The 20,951-nt window shown below is 41.3% G+C and overlaps 1 long non-coding RNA gene across 1 annotated transcript; it reads right to left on the bottom strand.

Annotated features, from left to right (window-relative positions):
- Positions 1–809: 809 nt before the first annotated feature.
- Positions 810–19,519, bottom strand: LOC135575782 (uncharacterized). Its single transcript, XR_010467088.1, has 3 exons — positions 19,396–19,519; positions 15,216–15,275; positions 810–2,584 (listed from the first exon to the last, which is right to left on the bottom strand). It is a non-coding gene; the product is annotated as an uncharacterized LOC135575782 (long non-coding RNA).
- Positions 19,520–20,951: the final 1,432 nt, after the last annotated feature.

Genomic DNA, 20,951 nt, shown 5'->3' with positions numbered 1-20,951 from the left:
TCCATGGACCACCCAGACCTCGCTAAGCTAAAAGCACTCTGGAAGCTACAAGATAGCTGTATTTCCACATTATTTGGTTTGGTTTTGTTCATTTTTGCTTTTTATCTTTTTCCTTTTCCATACATATAAACTGTGACAGACTCACTTGGAGGTGACTGAATCAAATCAAACCTGTTTTCATACTACAGTAGTTAAAGTTCAACCTATTTAAAAAGCTGAGATGCTTTAAAATATGGAGTTACTGATTTTTCAGACTTGCTGCCATATATCCCCTGAAACTGGGCTTTACATCTGTAATTTTAAGGGGGTAGTGGAATTAACTACACCCAGGATTTTTAAATCTATAAATGCCCATGAGTCTCGCAGGAATATAAGTTTCTACTTATCTTAGGACATAAGATGTTGTAAGGCACCATGTAGCTTTTACTTCAGGTGCAAAAAAATACCTCATTTTATGCTTTTGCAACTGACTGAGAATATAGCAACACTGCAGTGAATGAGAACCAGTTTATGAAAGCTGGCCGGGCCAGTTCGAGGCGGCGTATTTAGGTGTTGCAAACAGTTTTTCTTGTCCCATGGATATATACGAAGCCGAAGCTCTTCCCAGGACAGGGCTTGTGTTCAGCTCTGAATTTGTGCCCAATGCAGAAGCAGTCTGAAGTCGCTTATGAAAAATTAGGGCCTTTTTAATAATTGGCAGGTTTACCACCAGGCAAACTGTGCTTTCATCTGAAATGGGGGGATGAAGCGGGGGCCAGGATGGATGAGAAAGAAAAAGAAAGAAGAAAAAAGAACCAAACTTGAAGCGGTGGGGAGAACAAGGAAAAGAAAGCAATGAATCTTGCGTATCATATATAAGCTCCGGGGGCACTGATGTTCTGTGCCAGTGTCTTATTTGCATGGCTATTTCAAAAGAGAAAATAAACAGGCGGCTCCACAGCTGCCCATTAGTATTCTGTGGCCATCCGGGATCTGGCATCGCCCTCGGCACCGGGAGCCGAGTCCTCAGGCTCCGGCTGGGGTTATGAGGCTGAGGTGTCATTTATTTTAAGCTGGTTTGCTCTCCTGCGATACAGCTCGATTACCGAGAGCGAGGGGATCTGAATGGCTTGTTTTCTCATGCCAGCGGCTGATGAAGTGCCGTGGAGCAAGCGGGATGCTCAGCCCCGAGCACGCGGGGCTTGCTTAGCACAATATGCTTCGACGCTGTCAGCTCTACTTTCTCCAGGGTTTCTGTAGCATTATGTCAGAACATGATTTAAATGTAATAGCAATTGTTTGGCTTTCAGTCCGGGAGGAACATGTGGTACCTTTTTTTGCTGTTTTACTATTTTTATAAGTTAAGCTACATCATTTTTAGCTAACTTGGAGTATCTGTGGTTCCTAGGGAGAGCTTGCATTCCAGATTTCAATTTTTTATTCTGTTTCTAGGTTTGAAACAGATTTCTGGTTTTGCTTTCCGATTACTTTTTTAAAAGGTTTGTCTTTTAGTGTAAATCCAGATAAAACCATCTTGGCCTGGTCTTGTCACCAGCACCTTAGTGTAACTGAAAGTGGATATTAAATTACCTTGTCTAATGGGCTGATTGCCATTAATTCTGACTTATCTATGAATTCACTGTATCTGAGACAAGAATTATCCCATATAATTTTGCCGGTTTTCGAGTGCAAAAGATTGCTTCTCTAACATAAATTTCACAGGAACCTCTCTTTTCCTGCAGCACCATTAACCCATGATGACACAAACGTTTGTTGAAGTGAATTTGCAGGTCTCATGCACATGTTTGTGGAAACCAAACGCTCTGTTTGACCACGCAGTGATTCATGCCAAGGAGCACGGGGAGAAAAGGAACAACACAGCGAGACCCGTCTGGCCAAGCGGGGCCAGCAAACCCCTCTTGGCTGTTTAATATTGAAACCCCATAGTTGTCTGATGCAGTTTTTAGAGGAGCACATGTTATCAGTGCCCATACCTTGCATTAATACATGAGCATGGAAGAACAAGCTGATGTGCACTTGCATGATCCACAGGTTGGGTGACCAGCCAACCTCCTGACAAGCTGCTTGTGGTTGTGAAAATTTTGTCACACCCACTCGTTTGGCTTTATTTACAGATGGGCTAAAAATGGAACCTGAAAATCAGGATTCCACCAGATTTCAGGAGGAAAGGGAGTTGAGCTCATATCTACTCGCCAGTTCCTGCTCTCCGTGTGACAGGAGCCACAAGGTTCATCCTTCCAACAGTTACCAGCTCTACTGCTTACTTGGGACCAAAAGCAGGAGTATCTTTTATAATATCAATATTATGTATTACTATAAACCAGAAACCTGCCCCCAAACCATAGCTGAAACACATCATTTTGATTTATCTCCATTTCAAAAGGAGGAAACCAAGAGGAGCTAATTCCTTTTTCAAATGGAAATATTCAGCTCACGAAACACCCAGAAATAATTCACAAAATTAATTTAGCATGATCAGGGACTTGCAGGATGTCCAGTAGCTCAGTTAGAACAACTCACCAGGATATCTCAGTGTCTTCAGCTTCTCATCTGCCATCCATTTCTGGAATGGAAGGTGCAGATCCTGAAAAACAAAATGCTCTCAGTGGTGCAGAGCATGAGGAGGGATCTGTACCGGTTGTGTGTGGCCTGGGGATCAGCTGAGTAAAATCAAACAATATTCATTTACAAAGCTGCGTGTTCCTGAAGTGTGTGCGTGGCTTTGCTGAGCGTGTGCATCAGAATTCCTTTGCACCCTGCTGTATTTTGGGGGGTATGCACTTCAGACTTGGGTACACCAGGCAAGTTACCAGTGAAATCACAGCACTGTAGTTATAATGTTGTTATTATTAGGCACACTCATTCCGGAATAGAAACTAGAGAGAAAGCTACACCAACAACCCTAACTATGGCAATATAAGTAAGCAGTACATAGACGACTTAGTCACGCTGAATTTTCTAATATGGGTCTGATGCAGAGCTGAGGGAATATCCAGGAAAAACAAGATGACTGTGCAGATTTCTGGAGAGGACTCTGTGCTCAGGATCACCTGCAGAGCTGCACGGAATAACACTTAGCATCCTGACAAAGCTGCAGCAAATGTAATATACCCCTTGCTGATTGAAGATACGGACTTTGCCTGTGATATTGGACTGGAGTCAGTGGCCTGCAATCTGAAAACAATTCTCAGACTGCAACAAGCCTTATTTCTTGGAGAATTTGCCTTGTCTCATATGAAGCACTGCAATCCAAAACCTAATCTGCAGTTCCTCTCCTAAGATATAAATCAGGCTGGGAATCTCATCAGAACAGGATTTCTTGTGAGATTTCCAATTCCCGATGGCAGAAAATACCACAAGAAAAGACTTGCTTGATTCTGGCCAAACCCAGAAATGTCGGAGACGTGCAAAACTCAACAAGTGAAACACCCCAAATGTTTTGAGACACAGAGAAGTTTTCTCAGGGTTCGTGTTAATGCGACCAGATCTCTTTGTGGTCCCTCTCTGTTTCAGCCACGACAACCTGACTGATAAATTACCATTTCTCAGCAGTTCGGGCAGATTTCTTATTTAAATAAATGAGATTTCTTTATGCTGAACATATTCTGTCTTGCTGAAATTGGTGCTACAGGAGGGCTCCGCACAGCTCACCATTTCTTAGAAATGGAAGAAAGAAACCTCAAATCAAAACAGAAATTAGCTCAACCTGTTATTAGCGGTTAAAAGGGGAGAAGCTGTAATATTGGAGTCTGATGTGGTCCCACTTGCTCCTAAAGAGGGTTAAATTTTTTTCAATAACGAAGTGTAAAAAGCAACTTTCAGCTTTTGCTTCTTTCCGAGAAATCATGAAGACCTTTAGTGCCCTCTACAGCCACACTGAATTCATTCATGCCCAGAACACTGCAGTCACTTTCTGTATTCTTGTTCTTCTTTCTGTTTCTCAAGTGAGCTGCAATGTACAGTCCTTTAAACGAGCTTTCAGCACTGCATTAATCACATGCCTTAATGGGCGAATTCAGCTCTTTTCTTGCTAATATATTTGCATGCTCTTTACGTAACAGAACGCTAAGAAGTACAGTCTGTGCAGCTGGAGAACTACAAGCTTATTTCATTTCCAACCCAGCTATGCGGCGTGTGGTTTATATACCGAAAAGAGAAACAGAAGGCACAATTTCCCTCCCTGTGCACTGACACTTCATCTCTTCTGCTCGGAGCCAACTGCCTCTGATTGTGGATAACTCACGGAAAAGTCTTGAAAACCCCAAATTACTTCGCAGCCTCGTACATTTACTGTGAGTGATTTACACCAAGTGTAATGGACCTGTGTGCCGGTTTAGAAAACAAAAATGAAGGCGTCTTGACTAAGCTTACGTAGCATTTCTGTGGCCAAAGAACTGAAAGCCCTTTGCAGGCGGCAAGACTGATAAAGCTCTGAGATGGGTGAAACTCAGGATATAACCATGTTGTGAGCTGGGATTGCACACTGAGCCTGGCCAGAGCTGTAACATCATTTCACCCAGCATTCCATCCGCATCCTCCTGTAGCGAACACGACATCTCTTCTTAGGTGGCTTGTCTTAAGCCGCAGAGCCAGGTTTTGTGTATTTAGCTTTGCCCTATGGACAGCTGCGCTGTTTCCCACCCAGGAGCAGCTTCCACATGTGTCCTGTAAATACAGCCCACATCTGCTGACCTTCCACCCAGGCTTTTCGTGATGGGGCCGTGAACCATCACAGCCTTTTAAAAATCTAAAAAGAATCCCCCAGTTAAAGGCTGCGGGCTCGGAGTATCAGCCAGAGGAAAGCACCGACCTTCGGATGTTTCCAGTCGCGAGCTGGCTCGGAGTGTGCTTTTGTGTGTTGTGAAGGAACATAATCTCTTCCCATGTACAGGTTTATGCCACACACCCCCATACGCACACAAATTATGGCAGAGGATAAAGCATAGAGTAGCTGATGACAATAAAATAGGATTAGGCTGGAGCCTTGTCTTCACTTACTGATAGGAAAGGAAAAGCTCACAGAAGACAAGTTTAATCCAGCTGTGAAGTGTTTCAGGGGGTCTTAGACACAGATCATGTACCAAGTAGAGAATAATAGAAACAATAAACCTATGATAGACACATCTGAGTGGTTTGTATAACCGCTTTATCATTTTTTTTAAATGATAGGCAGAGTTTATATTTCTGTTATTTCACATGCACCATGAAAGCAAACAGTGAATCCAGAGTGATTTGGGAAGAAAGATCACTGGGAGGGAAGAAGTGTTAGACTTCAGATTAGCTTTCTACCCCATAAATTCAACATTTCCCGGCTTCTTTGTTCACTTCCACACCCCCACTCTGCTTAAACACACTCTTACAGAGAGGAAGGGGTGCATTGCTCTTGGTAGTGCTCCTTATTTTTTATCCAGTTCCAAAAATATAAACATATTCTTTATTTTGCATAATTGATTTGCTGGGTAAGAGGCTGTGAGAGCAGCTGACTCCTGGTTAATCTCGCTGTTTGATGCATGAATTGAACCCAGGTACATGCTGCAAAATTACAGGCAAATTTAGGGCAGAAAGTGATGATGGTGAAGATTAAGGACTATTTTTAGAAGTTAGCATTGTCTGGAAGCTTAACTCATGCTCAGGTGTGTTTTCCAGCTTCTCTTTTGGGATGAATAATGCTAGATGGATCATTACTCTTATCTCTCACAGAAATCCTATAGAAACTGCAAGTTCACACATGTGGGGACACTGGGAGGAGAGATTGCAATTGTGCAAGAGCGTTGTTCATGATCAGAGTTCTAGTTTTTTAACTTTGTGAGCGCAGTCGAAAGCTCATTGACACCCTCCCATCTCTGGACAGGTTACATCCGAGCTTCCCGCTGTGCTGCGGAGAGCGAACGAGTCCCCAAATCTCAGCAAAGCATTTGCAGCACGGCTGAGACGTGAGGAGGTACAGAACAGACCCAAAGACCTAATTTTCAGTGGAAAAAGTAGGCAGAGGAAAGAAAATGGAAGGAGAACCTCAGAGCTCTAAACTTAGACTGGATGAACCAGGGAGTGTTTCTGTTTTAATAATCACCAGTCTATCGTTTTGCAGATAGTGAAATGACTCCATGACTCATTTATTTTGGGCAGTTTGCACCAGCCCAGGTTCCTGTCTGTCCTTCTGGCTATTGCTCTTTGCTGCTGCTGACTCGTTTAACCAACCTTGACACATAAAGGCAAAAATTAATCTTCCAAGTAAAAAATGGTCAAGATTACTAAATTATGTGCCTCTTCATTATCTTTAGGTACCTTCTTAGGACAGATGAATTGCCTCAAAGTCAGGGAAGAAAATCCTACAGGGAGAAAGCAAAGAATAATGTGCAAATACTGAATGAACAAAATGAATCTGCACCAAAGGAAAAAGGGAAAAACACACAAACCATTTTTTTCCCCCCACTCATTCTGTTTCCCTTATGTTCACTGGTTCAGGGCCGCTGGTAGAAGATGGAGACATATATTAATTCGCCATGCAGAAAAGTAAATAGTGATCTCCGTCCGCTGGGATTCAGACGTCTGGTCTCAGCTGTCCCTGCGGAATCTTCCTGCACTGCCTAATGGGCTCTGACCAGAGCAGATCCATTTAAGGGATACCATATCATTGTCTAAAGCCTCATTTAGACTCATACACACAAAAACCCCCACATCGCCCTGTCACACTGAAGCGATTTCAACCCCGTAAACCTCCTTTTTCTTTCTTTCTCGTAACTAATTTAAAATGCAGGGATGGATTTAAGAAAGAAAAGGAGAGGTGAAGGAAGGAAGGAAAGGAAATAGCACAGGAGCTAACTTTCTGGAGTTGTATTCAATGATGGATTTTAAAAGTCCATTTTAAAGAAAGTTGTGTAGCTTTTTTCGAACAAGTGCCTGCCATAAAGAGAGAGAAGGGAAAAAGACATTATCTGGTCTGGTAGTTTTCAGGAAGTTGTGGTCCCAATTCCCCAAAAATAAAATGTCTTTATGATCATCATTTTGGTTATTACTTCTGTTACAGTACCACGCTGAAAACCTCAGCAGAACTTGGGATCCTATTGTAAAAGCAGATACTGGTGACCAGATAGAGTGTTCGAATACATCTAAAAGAGGGCATTGGTGTAAAATCCTCTCCAGAAGAGGCTCAGGAGTCCAGGCCTTGCTTTTAATCTTGGCTTCAGAAGAAAAACGCAAATATCATCAGTATTTGTGAAATCAAGTATTTTGACTTCATGGAAATTTTTATGCCAAGAATGTAATTTTTAGTTCGACGATGTTTAGCCTCTGTCATTTCAAGCTATGTATGAAAATAGCAATGCTAGCAATAAAAATATTTCCCATGAATTATTTGAGAGCAGCAATAAGCACCCGTGAACCATCCTGGTAAACATGAAAAGGCATTTCCTGGTGGGAAACTTTTCTGGATGCAACTTTTCAACCAAATCAAGTCCGATTGGAAGCTGCCCCAGGACAGAGAGGCTGCAATGGGAGCTCATAAAACAGGAGGAGACTCGCTAAGGGGCATCTCCTGCCTCGTTCAGCACAGAGTTCCATCTTTCACTGCACATGAATTTCCTCGGCGTCCAGCACACCTCACAGCTGCCAGCCTGGGGAAAAACAGCAGCCCATCTTTCTAGTAAATGGCCGATTTCATGGGCCACTCTGGTAATGCTATTAAAGATGATATTTTTGAACAATAAGCAATCTGTTCTCTGGAATATTTGCACAGTGGAATTTCTTTTCCCTTCCCTGATTTGTTTTTTGGTTTTGGTTTTTTTTTTTTTTTAAGAAAGAAAACTAAAATGCTATAGATAATCTGAAACTGTCCTGAAAAATTTATAGTAGAAAATACGATTGGTGTGGAGCCCATCTCAAAGAGATTTAACTTTTTTTGGGTCAGAACTTTAGCTGGTAAAATTTAATACAGCTCTAAAATCAGCAGAGCAAAGATGCAGCCTTAGAGATTTAAGGACAATGAAATATTCTAGAAGATTTCAAAAATCAGCCCATCTTTCTATAATACTTCAAACATTTTGAAGCCTCCAACTGAAATGGAGTTAATTTTGGGGCTTTTCTGAAATTACAGTTGATCAGATGCTCCTGGCTCTGGGCTTGTTCCCCATCAGTATCAACAACCCTTTCCTTGCCCAGACAGGGTCTGCCTGGGGGAGACGTGGGGGTCCTGTTGCTATAACCTTGGGGAGTCAATTTTGCAGACTCGGAAACTGGGGCGGCTGTTGCTGTGTTTCATGTATGAATTTGCTATTAATTTCCAAAGTTTCCTATAAAAAGCTTTAAAACATGTCTTCAGCTTGTAGTCAGAATGCCCTGCTGGAGACAGAGCATTTCAGAGGCTTTTCAAAGCACATATAATAAATAAACAACCCTGTAGCTTGGAAGAAACACCGTGGAAAAAAGTAAAAGCTACATCACGTGCGCGCATCTATAGTGTAGCTGTATGTTTCCAATTTGCTCCGTTTTGAAGCCAGATACCCATAACAGCCAATGCAATCTGCCATGAACTTGGGTGATGCATCGGTCTGTGGTCATTTGTCATTGTAATGTCTCCACCCAGATTTGCCACAACAGTGCCTCTGTGGCCTCAGGAAACAAAAGACTTTGCTTGAGAGCAGAATTATGAGTTGCTAAAGGTTTGTTGTTTTGTTTTGTTTTTTAACCTAAAAAGAAGATACAAGTAACAACATTTTTATGCTCCTTCTGTTTACTTATTAGAAAATAAGCAAGACAACTTGGATAAAAAGATTTCTTGTGATACCATGTTCCTACATGATCTAGAAGTGCAGGACACCTGAAATGAAGAGAAAGCCCTCCCTTAGTATATTATTAGCTATCTCAGATTTGGAGCAGAAAGGGTAGTCTGGAAATGTTTCCAGCTACATGCAGAGGAGATCCCTGATCAGCTACATCAGCCTATGGATGATGCTGGGAGTTTTGTCCTGCATCCCTGGCATGGAGCTGATCTCTGGCTTCAGCACCTTCTGCAACGTGTTGGGGTCCACTTGCCCAAGTGGGTGTTGTCCTTTCAGAAGGAGACACTCAACCGCTGGCAGCAAAAGGATGGATGTGTCGAACCTCAGAGGATGAGGCTTTTTCTTGGGGCACAAGGCTTTCGGGTGCTCGGCCAAAACCGAAACGGCGCTTTCAAACTTTTCAGGCTTTACTTGTTCCTGTGTCAACATGTTTGCTTGCTGGGACATGACTGGCACAGGATTTGGGTTCATTTTAACTAAGATGTACAAGGTAATTTACAGTGGAAATAAACCTCTTGTGGTGGAACAGTCTTAGTAGAAAAGGTATGCGCCAGGCACATCCTTCCATGTTATTTAAAATGTATAACATGACTAGGTTTTATTTCTGGATTTGTTTTAGTGCAGTTTATACTCTTGCATCTGTTCAGACTTTTGCAGGCAAAGGAGTCTCAGTGAAACAGATGCTGGATCTGTGTGAAATGCCCCAATCCCTATTTCTTTCTTCTCAGCTCTGAAATCAGCCCTGCATATTATCTCTATAGCAAAACAAACCAAAAAAAAACCCTCTTCAAGCCATACTTTCCACCCAGATAGCCATTATATGTGACCCAGTAAATACTGAGTCTAAACTTTCAAATGAGAATCCCTTTAGACTTGCCACCCATTATCACCACAGTCTCTTTATGGAGAACCCAAACTTACAGACAACTACATCTACCTATTTGAACATGATTTAGCAGAGACTCAAAATCCAAATAGCTATTAATTTCAGAAAATTCAAACTTAGCCGAAGAAATAGTTTCCTCTTGGATGGCCTGTGTTTATTTTAGCTGTACTTTGCTCTATATGATTAGTGCTCCTTTCTTGCTCAGGATATGGGGAATTGCAAATGTTAATTTTTCTGACACACTATAATTACTGCAGACATCAACTTTTTTTATGCACTTCTCCAAAAATATGGTCAATAGTGTTTGCACAGGAAATTCTGGCTTGCAGGGAACGCCCTGGATTTCATCCCTTCTTGCTCGTAACTCAATCTCTTTGAAAAATCAGAAAATACCTGGTTTTACTTGTCTAATTTGTAAGTTGCATGAAGCATTGGGTTTTGGTCTAGACATTGCTCCTATATTCATGCTGGCTATAGAAGTTTTCCACAAATACCTTCTTTATGTCTTTCAAAATGTTCCTATCATCCTTCTCAAACTAAGAATATATTTGCAGTCATTTCTGCTGCGTTTTCCAGCGCGAATAATCAACAGAAAGTCACAGTCTAGTATGGTGGAAAGGGAGAATCAGGACACTTGGATTTCAAGTCTTCTCCTAATTATCTCCATCACTCTACCAGCCTGTCTGTAATTAGTGGTGCATTTGGTGGCAGCAGGGGCTACTCATGGACACAAGCCCAAATCTTGTTATTTAAGAGCAGAGGCATCACTGCTACCAGCTGAGCATTTACGTCTGCAGAGTGACAAGAACTGAAGTCAAGATAAAAATGAAAACAGCCCCTTTTCATAGACAAGCTTTACCTAAATATCGAATAGAGCATACCAGGAGCAGTTCCAAAACATTATTGGTGATCCTGATCTGGCCTAAGGACAAGAATATTACTTACATAGACTGTAGCAGCACTGCACATAACTTTCATGAGAAGCTCTCCTGCCATTTACTGCAACTGGAAACACACACTTGCACGCTGAATATGTGGATTATGGAGAGATTGTTTGTTTGTTTGTTTGGGGATTTTTTTAGTGTGTGGGATGCTGGAGACTTGGTTTCCATTTCCACGTGTGTATCTATAGGATACACTCCTAAGGGAGCCCTTTGGACTGCTTTGAGTGGCTAGACCAGGTGTGGATTACATTAGTCTGGAAAATATCACTTATGTATCTAGAACACTTCAAATAATAATTTTTAAAAAGATCTAATGGATCTAAGCGCTTCAGTAGCTCTCAGCCTAATATCTGACTACCTTGCAAATGGGAATTCTTCAACACGACATACTTTCATTTAAAAGAAAGATGACTTGTTGAAACCACACATTTTTGTGGAAACAGATCAGCTCTGACAAAACCTTTTCTGAAACATCTTGTGTGGACCTAAGGAGAGATCGCCAGAGTAGACTGGGTAGGGAATGGTCTCTTGCAATGTATGGGACTATCAACCTCAGGTTCCTATCAGGAAGATATAACTTCAGAAGACATGGGTGAGGTGGAACAGTGGCTGTGTCAAACCCAATGTCCTATCATATAGAAGGAATCCTTAAAACTCAGCCTTAAATCCTCAAGATCATATATTGGACAAAATCTAGAGCTAAAGGAAGTTCAATCTGGCTGTTCTGTGACAAAAGCGACCAGGTCTTCCTCTGATTCAAATCAACATTTGAGCAGTAAGCAGAGGGAAAAATGAGCTGAATAAGTTGTGTCGATGTTGGAAGGCGTATGGTGCACACCTTTCGAGAAAAGAACGCTGCATGATAAATAGTTCCTCTAAATAAAAAAAAAAGGTGTTTAACTCAATCTAATCTTGTGTAAAAGCAACAGTTGATGACAGCCAGCCAGTCAGGGCACATTGCAGATGGTGTTTTTCATGGCTGTAATCTAATGTCATAGCTTTTGCAGAAGTGGAATTAAAAATCTTCAGTTCTTTGTGGTGAAGACAGACAGATGCTTTCCTGCTTTAATTCCTGAGTGGCCATAACACGTTCGTTGACATTTCAACTTGATGTTTTAATTGGCTTATTTGAATAAAACTCAGACAGGTTATGTTGCTCCGTTTTATTTTGTGTCTCCCAGCCCAGCAGCCAACAAAAAGAAGACAGCAGGACAAGGAGGGGACTGACTTTTCACCTCCCAGATTCTCTCCATGTTTTGTTTAGCTCTTAATATATTTAAATTCATGCCTTGTTAAATTAGAGCTGTGTCCTGGAGGGACTGAAGGCAGCCACTGCAGCCCAAAAAAGGATGCCCAGCATTCCTCTCAATTGTCCAGGATAATGTTTCTTTAAAGATTTTTTTTTTTAATTAATTCATTACTTTCTCTCGAGCAGCTCTAACAATGTACACGTCATGTACCTCACAGCCCGTCTCAGGGTTGTGCTGCAACCCTGGAACCAGACAACGTGGTTCCTTGACGCTTCTGATCTGTGGAGACCACTTGCTGAGGTGGACAAAACCTCCCATCCCCACTGGCCCAAGGAGAAGGACAAAAGCTTCTCCAGAAACCATGCACATTTCTGCGTCTGCAGAAGTTCTAAAGGCTCATGGACTGTTCAAACATCACTTGAACCCATCAGGGAAGTGAAGGTCTCAAGTAAAGAGCTGTGGAAGTCAGGCCAGCTTTGGGCAATTATCATTCCTTGCCAGAAAGATGAAGGGTCAAGAGGGCTAGATGGAGTGAGAGGGGAAGAAGAAGACAAGGAAATCAACTGGCCAGCACACAGGCTGATCTAGCTGGTGTTTCTCCTCTAAGACTTGTTCAGGACCTGCCTACAAACTGCTATTCTCCTCTGAATACTAAAAAAATTAGAGATGCCAAAAGGCAATCACTCGTTAGTCTGGTGAATACCTCACAACAAAACCACATCAGCACCTGTGTCAGTTATTTTTTCCCCCCTTCGTTTTTTCTTAAGTAAAGATATGCTTCTATAATAATTTGGTTTGCATTTTTCTCTCTCCGTACATAAATGTGGAGTACAAGAGGATATGCAGTTTCTGGTTTTACTCACTCAGGTGAGCAGATAAAGCTGAAGACCAGTACATGCAAAACAATTGCAACTTCCAAATATTCTTGATGGTTTTACCTGCATATGTGTGTGTGTGCACACATGCATGTGTCACAGCTGGGTGATATTTAGTCTTGGAGAGAATGATGGGGGAACACGAAGTGTGCGTGGCATATTAAGCAGCGGGTATCTCGGGTACCGCGATGAAGCGCAGTCTGAGCGGGAAGCCAGTTTGCTCGTCCCAGGTTAGTGCTTGAGGTGCAAACCCACAGCACAAAGCGGCCACGGACCATTAGCAGAGCTGGGCATCCATCTCTGTCAGGGGGAAGGTCAGGGCTCAGTTAGCACGGAATCCCAATTCCCTTCACCCTGGAGAAACAGCTCTCAGGTGGGATGGAGGTCACTGCCAGGGCAGCAGCAGAGAAGCTCCAGCACAGGCTGTTGCCTTCCTAAGAGAGATTTTACCTTCACCTTCTACATTGTCTTTGCAGCTACAGAAACTCCATTATTTTATTCCTTTCCTCTAAACTCTCAGAGTAGAGCTGTCCTATCGCCCCTCTCCTTGCCCTTCTTGTTCCTGCCATCCATTTGCACCCCCCTTAGCTGTTTAGTCTGCCTGGGAATCCACATCACATTCAAATACTATCCAACAATAATAAATTGGTGCCTCGTTTCACTGCAGTAAGGAATGCCTTGACTATGGTGAGTATAATTTGTTTGATACATAGGTAACTTTGCTGAAAAAAAAAATATGAGTCCAAGTAAAACTGGCAAAACTTGAGGAGAATCAAAACCTGTGGAGCAAATCTCAAGCAGCTGTCATTTGTCATATTTCCAGCAGAACTAGTTCTTTAATTATTATTCAACCTACACTCAGAAACCAGGCTGTAACAGTGGGAGAATGAGAAAAATCAATGTGATCCTCTGATGTTTCCTATGGAATAGAGGCAAGTCTATATGAAATTAGTTCTTCCCATCAACCAACTGTGCGAGTAATGTAACATTTTTCATTTTATCTTTGGTAAATATGATGCTAGGAAAGCAAGCAACACAAAGGAAAGCAGTGAAATTAAAAGGCTCTATGTGTTAAACTCCTTGATGAATTTTATTTTTGGATAACTCTTATTTAGGAAACCCTCCTCCACTTGCATTCAGTTCAAAATTCACCCAGACATATATAAATCCCATTGACTTTGGTGAGAATGTTACACATGTGCTGATGGACAGAATTTGAGCATGTGTGCTGATACTTAGCAAGAGAGACACATTTTATTCACGTAGCAGAAAGGAAATTGTGCTTTACTGTATTGTTTACTCTTCCCAGCGCCGTAATTTTCCCTTTGTTTAATGTTTCAGCAGAAGCCATTTATCTTCCCTGATGATCAAATAAACTGGGTGGTAAAATAACGGATATGCAATTCATTGGGAGGGGAAAATGGTATTACAAGGTAGACCAAAGGGATATAGTTTGGAAATCCAGTAATGTGTGATTTGCTACCTCACACTTGCCTCAATGCCCGAGGGAAAATACTGGTTTTTCATACCAAGCGAAGAGCTGGGTTATCCTTTAAGAGCACTGCAGCGCGGGGGATTGCAGCTCTGAAAGCCGATACCCGACTGCTTGAAAGATCCGCATCCCATTCAAAGCAAGATCTTTCTCCTCAGAGAAGATAACGGGCAACGAAAGTAGCAGTCGGGATTTTCGAAGCAGGAGTAGCTAATTAGGAAAGGATGAGGCTCGAACGGTGGGAGGTTCAAGCATCAAGAGCAAAACGATGCTGCTGGAAAAACTGAGATCTTTTCTTCATTCTTCCATGACCTTGATCCAAGGTCAGCAAAGCCTTCCATGGGCTTCAGGGGGATTTTCAAAGCAGAAGATCAGACTGAACCTGACTCACAACATGTCCCTGTAATTGATGAACTCTGCCAGTTCAAGCCTGTGAGTAGGTATAACACAGCTTGGAGAATTGCTACAGAAAATGTGAAATTTGAGACTATTGTTCCCATTGAATCTTTTCTTTTCCAGGCAGAAGTCCAGTTATCTTTCCATCAATAGTTTGTGGGACGCAAATACTTAGCAGCCTTTTTCTGCTATGACAGTTCGCTCACTTTTGTCCTTTTTCCCTATGTTTCTAGAGGAATAATGGGAAACTAATATCCATGGAAGTGGCTCCTATTTGATTACAAACATATAGGAAAAATACCACTTGCTCTTTTAAATCTGTTTCTTATGCAAATTTTGTATTGAGAGTCCTTTGCCTGGCAGACATGCAGACTTTATAGAACACAATCAACAAGAAAACAGATCAATTATATAGATCAGAGTTGTTATTTCATACCTATTTTTTGCAGCAAAATGCTAAATTAAAATTAAGAAATCTGCTATGACTATAAAAGCTCTCTTAAAAATACCTTATTTTTTTCTTCTGATCTGGGTTTTTTAGTTTGAAGATGGATTAACCGAATTAAGAACAGGGAAGTGTAACAACGTGACATACCTTTGAGGACCAGCCTTAGTTTTTCCAGCATATCTTCTCTGACCACATGAATATTTTTTCCTGTGAAGTAGTAGTTAAATATTTATTTTAAAATGGTGAAGTACCTTCATATAAAGACACAAATACTTGTTTTACTTGGCAGGCCAAAGATCAAATAAAATACCTAAACGTGGTTCAGATATTGACATTTAATATTTTTCATAAGAAAAAATGTACCCGAAAATAAGACCTCAAAATACTTGATTATTTTTGGGAGCAGACTGTGGGTAAAAAAAACATCCTTGATATCTCAAAATTTGGAGAATAAAAGATAAAGTAGATGACAGTAGGGAACATGACATTCTACTTATATCAGTGTTACAATTACAATGACTGAAGCTTCAGTTTTTCATCAAATCATTGTTATAATTCCAATTCACAAATCTGTTTTTCTGTGTTGAGCTCCGTTGCCACCTTGGCCTCAGTGGTTCCCCACATTTGGGCACAGCTGCTATTGGTTCATTTTCACAAAACTTTAGTAGCATGATAGCTCTGAGACTTGTACATGTAGGCAAAAACATACAGAAAGGTTTTTAAAATGTTGTAGGTAAATGGATTCACCTGCGTGCAGACACAAGCACACTCAGGGTATAATCATTTCCTAAGTAAACTGGGCTTAAAAAATGCTGAGAAGAATCAAAGACAAAAATAACATCTTTGATTCCTATGGAAGGGACCTGGCAAGGTTGTATCCTCAATGCAAACCTTCCAGTCCTTTCTAGGAACTGAAATGTGGCTTTTTTCCCTGGCATTTATTAAAAGCTGACCTTTTTCATCCCTCTTTATTTGTTTCTTAGTAACAGAAAGGGGAACATATCAATACCAACAATATCAAGCTATTTGTGTAGATTTTAAAAATCAATCAAAAGGTAGCTGCACTGAACATCACAAACATTATCAAGGCATTGAGTAGTATTTATAGTTAGGAAAAGGTTTTGATTCTCTTAATTTAATAGATATGACAAACTCAGGCTCTGCTACAAAGGTTTTCCCTGAGTGTAATTGCCAAGCTCAGCTAGAAATAGGTATAATTGTTGCCCCCATCTCTGCTAAGTCTGTCTCACATTTTCATGGCACAAGATCAGCTTGGCAAGAGGTGTTTTCCTCAGTGTTTCCCTTCATAAAAACACTGAAGCCTGCTTCCAACACTAAATTTACTACTTGTGTTCTGATGGAAACTTTTTACAGTTTCCTATCCTGTACAAAGTCCCTGGGAGCAACCTGCTGCATAGATACAAAGAAGGGATGAGGAGCATGTGGATGAGAGGAGGTGATGAGGTGACATGGAGGGACTTTGCTACCAAGAGCCTGGGGTTGGGGAGCACTTTTCCAGCAGAAAAGGTGAAGACTTCCCTTTGCACTATGAAGCATCCTGCACAGGAATGCCAGAGGAGACCCAGTTTTAGTTCCTGGCCTTTCACAAGTCCTGTAAGATGTCAGGGAAATGGCATGTCAAGTAGCATGGGTGACCCTTCCACTTATTGTGGATCAGAACTCATTGACTCAAGAAGCTGGACATTCCTGGAGGGGTAGAGGTGAAGAGACCTCCCAGCACTATCATTACTCTGCCTTGCCGAGAAATCACATCTCAAAGTCTGAGCTGTGTTTTCCACTATATCTCCTACATCTGGTTAAATCCTATTGTTGACTTCATGCAGCAGCAAACTCTGCATCAAGGGAACATCCACACCAAGACATAAACGAGATTGCATGGGATAGAGCTGGTTTATATTCCAGAAGAACATGGCAGTCAAGCTGAAGTAAACCCTGGGCTTCATTAGAAGCCAAGAAGCAAAACCAAGCTGTCTCTGCATGCTAAAACATCCTGCATTTCAGAGTGCAAAAAGGAAAGCAATTTATAATGTTAATCCCACACAACTAAAGCTGTTCCTAACAATGCCAACCTGCCCAGGCACAGTGCAGAGAAGTGTTTTCTCTCACTACTGCCAGATTTATTGTCTATTCATCTCTCTTCTGAAGTAGAAGAGGGAACACTCAGTGACAACTTGTTTATCTGATGGACTGTAATTCTAACACAGAGAAACCGATGATGATGAAAAAATGTTTCTAAATGACATGAAAGACGTCATTGTGGTGAAATCAGTTGCATAGGCGACACTGTCACTTAGAAGTATTCATTCATACTTAAAAATACAAGCACATAAAAGAGGATGGAGATAGGATTGACGCAGGCTCAAAAGCCACTGTGCATAAATTGTATGAGGTCCCATGTATAAATGAACAGTGCAAAAATGATATAGGTTATATCATTATATAGGTTATACGTTGACTTGGATTGATTCTGCTCAGGGAGAGGTAGCAAATTGAGGAATTCATCATTAAAAAAAGCTGTAGAGCAGGACATTAAAACAGACATTGGGTTAAAATATACAACAACAACAAAAGAGGAGGTTGATTTGTTTTCATCTGCTGGTTACATTCCAAAAGGTGAAGTTTGTTTTCTCCTCTTGCACAAGCTTTAGGGAGGAGATACGCACCATATGCCACCGGTTACTCTCGCACACAGAGCTGTAGCAAGATGTTCACCAGAGGTTTGAACTCTGGTGAGCGTGGCCTTTCCCTCCCACTTCCATCCCAGCTGTTTATTTGAATGGGACTTTCAGGCTGGTGAAAACATGCTGGATTAACAGGCCTTAAAAATTAAAGCCTATTGATGCAGGCAGCAGGTAAGGCAGAGGCAGCTCTGGCATCCTCACGTGGTAAATATTTGGAGGCCAGTGGGTGACTGTGGTTTCTAACACAGCTGAGGGTTTGCCTGGCTTTTGTTATAGGAATTCACACTCAACAGTATACATTGCCCATATTAGAAAGAAGCCAAAATATTTCCACATTCAGAGATTTGTGCGTATCAAGGCCAGCAGGAGCAAGGTGGAAATGTAGCTGAGCTTGTGACACTTATGCAGGCCAAATAATTTAACCCCTTGGTTTCTACAGTAATGGGATTTGTTCAGTCTCTGGCGGAAGGAGAATCAACAAAATCACGTCTGAAGGAGACCGTGCACCCTGTAAAATTCTGCGCTGGTTTTACATTCTTAGGATCTTCAACACCTTTATGAGTTCAGAAGCCCCAGGGATGTGGTTGGACTTGTTCAAGACTGACTGCTGGAAAAGGAGCCAAATCTCATCAAGGACAATAATGCAAACATAGCACGGGCTTGTGCAGCAAGGCTGGCTCTGTCACTCTCTATTAGTTGATTTGTACAATTGCTTAACTGCCCCTTTACTGCTTTGTGTTTTCTAGTATGTCCCAGTCTTAATTCCACCAATAGACATAAAACTTCCTATCATGCCAGTCACAGAGACAATTACATAAGAAACTTTTGTTGTTGTTGTTCTCCCCCTCTCTCTATTTCAGCTTAGAGAAACAAAGAGCTCCATTCATTCAATTTGCAGCTGAGTCTCCCAGGTTATGTAAATTGTTAAATCATCCATGCTCTTTCTTTTTAACCATATTGCAAGCAGTGAATTTCCATACCCAATTTAAACTTCACAACTGATCTATCCCAACAAACACAGAGAGTAAGAGAGATCAGGAGTTTCATCTTTTCTTGCTTCTTTTCCCCTGGTTAAGCAGTATATTATGCTTCCATGGAGAATAATTAAAAGAAATCAGAAGTTTTTTATGAAAAACTAAGTGGAATAAAACCTTGTGATAGAATCAGGAGATGCCTGTGGACTTCATTTGAGTTTTATTCGTTTCCATCAAGGCATAATTTAGTGCAGAAGTACAGCCAAGCTTCCATTTTCACTCTCTTGATATATTAAAAAAACAGAGTTATATCCTTACTATTTTTACCTTACAGTTTAAATTAAAGATCCTTAGGTAAGCTGCTGCTTTTGCTCTGTTATTGATGCTCACACTGATTTGTAAAGATTGTTGTAGGATCTCTCTGGAGCAGGAAATGGCTGCAATATTAGAGCTACTCTTGATCAATTAACAATGCACCTTAGTAGGAGGATTTCTGTTCGAGAAAAAAGTTGCATACACGAATGAAAAATACAATAACCAAATAATAGGCAGCAAGATACAGAGCTGGGCAGAAACAGGCAGTAAGTTTATAAACACATAGACTAAAAAGCAGAGTAGAAAACATCCCATCAGCATCTGTATCACTTTTACCTTTGGCAGGACAGGAGCACGAAGTCCAAAGGTATTAAAACAAGGACTCTGGCCCTGCGTGCTCTGGGTGGGCTGGAGATGTCTGGTATCCATTAGAGCCCAACAGCCTGCCGAACCAAGAAATTAATTCTCTTGCAGGAACCTGGGCGAACCAATAGCAGCAGCAAGTTAATCAAGCACTGATCCTCCCAATCCACTTAATCACAGCCAGCTGCTACTTAAAGCCTAAGAAGAGCAACATCCCCAGGGCAGCCTGTTTGGAGGGGAGAAGCAATTGAGAGAGAGCACCCTGGATGAGAGAAGGGCATTAAAAAGTTAATAAAATAAAAGTTAATTCCTTCAATCAAGGAGGTAGAGAATAGTTCTGGGAAGTTCTAAAGCTCCCAATATTAATTTCTTCCCACCTTCCCAGCTGCTTATCCCTGGAAGGCATTTGATTTGTACTAAAATATTTGCTCATAACCCAAGTTTCCTCCTGGAGTGTACACAGACTGTGCAGTGCCTGAGACTTGGCTGTGGGGTTTTTTTCCCTCTTTCATTCCAAGTGTCTCTAAAATCTTAAAAACATTGACCACGCCAATTCGGTTTACATTGGCTGGGTAATCTTGTCTTCATTTTCTTTTTGAGGTATGTATGGTCTCTTGGCCATGTCATCCTCTTAATATAAAATTTTGCCTGTTTTAACAAATGTGTTATTCCCCATTTGAACTTTGTTGGACTGGAACATTTCGAGGGGTTCTGACAGGATTTTAGGTGTTTAAGCTTTCATATAGGAAATCCCTAAGTACATCATGGAGGCCTCTTTGCGAAACACTTGAACACTTCATGTGATGTAGGAAAATGCTTTTCTTCCTGAATTCTCATTGGGGAATCTGAGATACTGATGGATTAAATGACTTCATAATATTACCTGGCGTGGCTATGGCAGAGTTTAGATTGAAACCCAGCCTGTTATTGCATTACCCAATTCACCATCTCTAAGTACTGGTTTGAAGCCAACATGAGGATGAAGCCCTATCTCCCAATCAATGGTCACCACATTTAATTGTGGATTTGAGAGAAGATTTTATGGTCTAAGCCTGTGGAAGGTCATTTAATTAGCAAGAAAACTACATTAAGTCTTTGGCTTGGTCGCTCAGCAGTTTAGGAGGCCAACACACTGAAACCAGCATTTAGCAAGGGTTTATCTGATTGTTAAGATCTGATCTTGAGTGACATGGCTGTGATAGAGTGAAAGAGGTGAAGGCTTTTGGCAGCGGTAACACTGGCTTGTCCATATGGATTGAAATCCTGGTTCAGCGTGGCAAACCTGGGGAAAATTTCCTATATAGTGACAATATCATGAAACACAGCTCCGCTTCGTTCACCATTTTAACTTGAGTCCGCTCTAAGCAAGTTGTTCTTTAAATGAAATAAAGTTGTCATCAAAAATAGCTCCATTCAGTTTCTCTGGACTCCCTCTTTTTCATGAATCTGCACAACATTTTTAAAATGCAAAGTATTGGTCAGCACTTTCATATTGATGGTTATTATCTTTGCCATGGCAAACATATTCC

Source organism: Columba livia, chromosome 18 (assembly GCF_036013475.1).
Source record: "Columba livia isolate bColLiv1 breed racing homer chromosome 18, bColLiv1.pat.W.v2, whole genome shotgun sequence".
Lineage (NCBI taxonomy): Eukaryota > Metazoa > Chordata > Aves > Columbiformes > Columbidae > Columba > Columba livia.
This window is presented reverse-complemented; position numbering and strand designations above follow the sequence as displayed.